Raw genomic sequence first — 3,638 nt, 5'->3', positions numbered from 1 at the left:
GGCGGCATGGCTGTTCGGCCTTGCGTTTGGGCTGAAAACGAGGCGTTCGCCATGGCGCGCGGGCTGAAAACAACGGTTCGGGCACGGCCTCGGAAACGGGCTAAGTCCAAGCGTGTAGAAAGACACCAAAGCTAATGTGTAAGTCTTGGGTGAAGGGCACGGTGGAACGGAGGGAAAACGACACGGAGGCACGCGACGACGTGCGGCAGGGCCGTTCGGCCTTGCGTCTGGGCTGAAAACGAGGGGTTCGCCATGGCGCACGGGCCGAAAACGGAGGCTCGGGCACGAACTCGAAAATAAGCTAAGTCCAAGCGTGTGGAAAGACACCGAACCTAAAGTGCATGTCTTGAGTGAAGGGCAAGGTGGAACGGAGGGAAAACTGGAGGAGGCGCGCGACGACGGGCGGCAGGGCTGTTCGGCCTTGCGTATTGGCTCAAAACGAGGGGTTCGCCATGGCGCGCGGGCCGAAAACAACGGTTCGGCCACGGCCGCGAAAACGGGCTAAGTCCCAGCGTGCGGAAGGACACCGAACCTAGAGCGCATGTCTGGAGTGAAGGTCAAGGTGGAACGGAGGGAAAACGGGAGGAGGCGCGCGGCGACGGGCGGCAGGGCTGTTCGGCCTTGCGTATGGGCTGAAAACGAGGCGTTCGCCATGGCGCGCGGGCCGAAAACAACGGTTCGGCCACGGCCGCGAAAACGGGTGTAATACTCAAAATTATGTACAAAGGAATATATAGTGTTTTCCTTATTTGATGTGCCTTATTTGCATCATAAAAAGAGCATATACAAAATTTAGAGTTTAATTCAAACAAATGATAAAAAAATGCATCATGTTGGAGTTTTTATGTTTGTGCATTAAATATAATAAAAAAATAATAATAAGGTTAATAAGATAATAAATACTAGAAGTTAAATCAAACCCTAAATTAAAATTAGGGTTTTGAAAATAAGAAGAAGAGGAAGGATATAAAAATATAAATAATATAAATATCCTTAAACTTATTACTTTCAACTGCGCAAATAGAGTGTAACTAATGAGCCACAAAGTTTGAATTTAAAGTTGAATTCAAATTTGGATTAGAAGATGGTGAAAAAGGAATGGAAAATGAAAAAAATAAAACAAAACCCAGCTAAATGGGCCTCGTATCAGATTTCGGCCCACCAGTGGATGTCCACCGCGCGGCCCTGTCACCTTTTCTCACGAATTGGTCACCGTTGTGGCGGGCCCACGCGTCGGTCACCTGCCACCGTGCGCGCGCCCTCTGACCAGTGGACCCCGACCCTCACGGCTCAGTCAGCGCTCGTCTTCCACCTCCGCAGCGGACGCCGGACTTAGCGGAAGCTCGCGCCGAGTCGTAGGGCCGTTGGGACCGATTCCGTGCTTTCCTGCGCATAAAGCCTCTACTGTGGCCCTAACCTTCGCCGCCATAGCTTAGAAACCATCACGGCAGCCGCCGAGAGAAAGAGAGAACAAATGCCTGGGCGCTCCCATCGCGTGGAGGACCTTCGGACTGTGAGCGTCAGTCCCGTCTTCACCCCCTCCGCGACGGTATGTTCCGTGCCCCTTCTCTGTAGTATGATAGGAAGTGCGAGACGTCTTAGCCTAGGCACTGGCGTGGATGCGGTAGGGCAATGCTCCAGGCGCTGTCGAGGGGATGGCTTGCCACTGGATGGCACGTAGTCTCGAGCAGTCTGTAGATGAAGGCTTGGTGCCGAGCTAGATGGGTAGTGGGAGGCGAAGAACGTTCCGCGCCTTATAACGGGGACTCGAATGGCGGACTCGGGTCATCGCTGCCAGATCCTTGGCGCTCGGCCGCGGCGAAGTGGACTGGAGAGAGAAAAGAGAGAAGGGAGAGAACCGGTGATGAAGACGCCCGACATCACTTGATCATGCGTTGGACGGTAAGGATTAAAGGGATAGGGATGAAGAAACCGGGACCGTAGGATGGTGAGTGGAGGGGGTAGATTAATCTCGCGTACCCGCCGTTCATCACTAATCGCACGGCTTTGATTAGAAGCAGGAAATACCCCTTCATCCCAACCGTTATCCACCGTAGACCGGCAATCTGACGACTAAAGCGAAATAGTGGGGATCGTGCGCTGTGAGTCGTCGATCTCAGATCCGACGATGACTCGGGAATCAGGATTTATACCCATCGCCGGTCTAATCCGGACCCTCGGTTCTGGATCTAGCGGCCGAGATCTCTCTGTACCTCTTCGGCCTGCACCTTTTGCTAAAGAAACCCTAGGGACTTAATAAACTAACCCGCCGTCCAGCTCGGGATGCCCTCTGAGTCTGGGGATTTTTACCCCGGAAGCCCTGAGCTTTCTGAAATTCGTGCGCCCAGTCCAGAGATCATGAAAAACAAATAAATAAATTCAGAAATAGATTTTTAATATAAAAACAATTCCTAGAACTTATTTAATGCATAGAAAATTCATTTTTAGTCCAAATCACTCCATTCCAGTTTCTAAAATTTTGTAATAATGTTCTCTATCACATAGTGGCTCTGTTTTGACATGAAAACAGTAAGAAAAATTATGTATCATTTAATCCTATTTTAATCACATTAAACCTTAGGAAATTCATAACCTGAAACTATAACTCCAAATTTAGTGATTCCAGTTCCTATGATTTTATTTTAATGTGTAGATTTTTACTGTATATTTTATTCATCTGTTTGGTGTGATGTTGATTTTGGCTATACTATGTATGTATTGTGTTGATGCGAGTAGACGAGCAAGCCACTGTGGATTCTGAGGTTCAGCAAGTAGAGATAGCTGAGCAGGAGCTCATTGAAGGCAAGTCGTGCCCTTGATCACTTACTTTTTCCCAGCCATGTTCTTATTAATTATAATGATCTGCATAGGATAATTTTGATGGGACCCAATAGGTTACCCTAGTTTTGGCTATCTTTATACCTTGTTCACCACTGAAATATTTCTTTGGGTAGTACCTGCTATTGCTTTATGTGGATTTGGGTATAAAGATACTTTATTCATAATTACTCTTTTATTCTCTTTTATTATTACTGTTCATGTTAAGATCATTATGTTAATGGGAACATGGAGCGACCACCCGGGAAAACAGTGCTACCACAAGGGTATAATGGGACGCCCTTGGCTGATTAACTAGGAAAGCTAGTGGAGGTCTTCCTTACCCGAAAGGGGCAAGGGCAGTAGGGGAGTGGTCAGTGTAGGGAGGTCCTTGGTTGATTTTGCTGCGATGGCGGTCAGGCAAGAACCCTGCACTGGAGCTTCCTATAAACTGTAGCGGGATTTCTGAAGCTAGTGGAACTTTGTAAAGGCCTCGTAGTGTTACCCTGCCTCGCCTCCTCGGTAGAGGTGTATGGGATTGGCCATCTCTTGGCAGATGGGTAACATGACTTGTGGGTAAAGATGCGCAACCTCTGCAGAGTGTAAAACTAGTATACTAGCCGTGCTCACGGTCATGAGCGGCTCGGACCCTCACATGATTAATTTATGGAACTTAAACTTAATCTGTCATTTCATTGCATTTGGGATTATTTTATTATTACTTTTACTTATTATTTCTAAGGGTTTGGTATTTACTTACACTTAGTAATTGCTAATAAAATTTTGACCAACTTATAAAAGCAATGCTCAGCTTCAGCCTT

Source organism: Zea mays, chromosome 6 (genome assembly GCF_902167145.1).
Source record: "Zea mays cultivar B73 chromosome 6, Zm-B73-REFERENCE-NAM-5.0, whole genome shotgun sequence".
In the NCBI taxonomy this organism is placed as follows: Eukaryota; Viridiplantae; Streptophyta; class Magnoliopsida; order Poales; family Poaceae; genus Zea; species Zea mays.
This window is presented reverse-complemented; position numbering follows the sequence as displayed.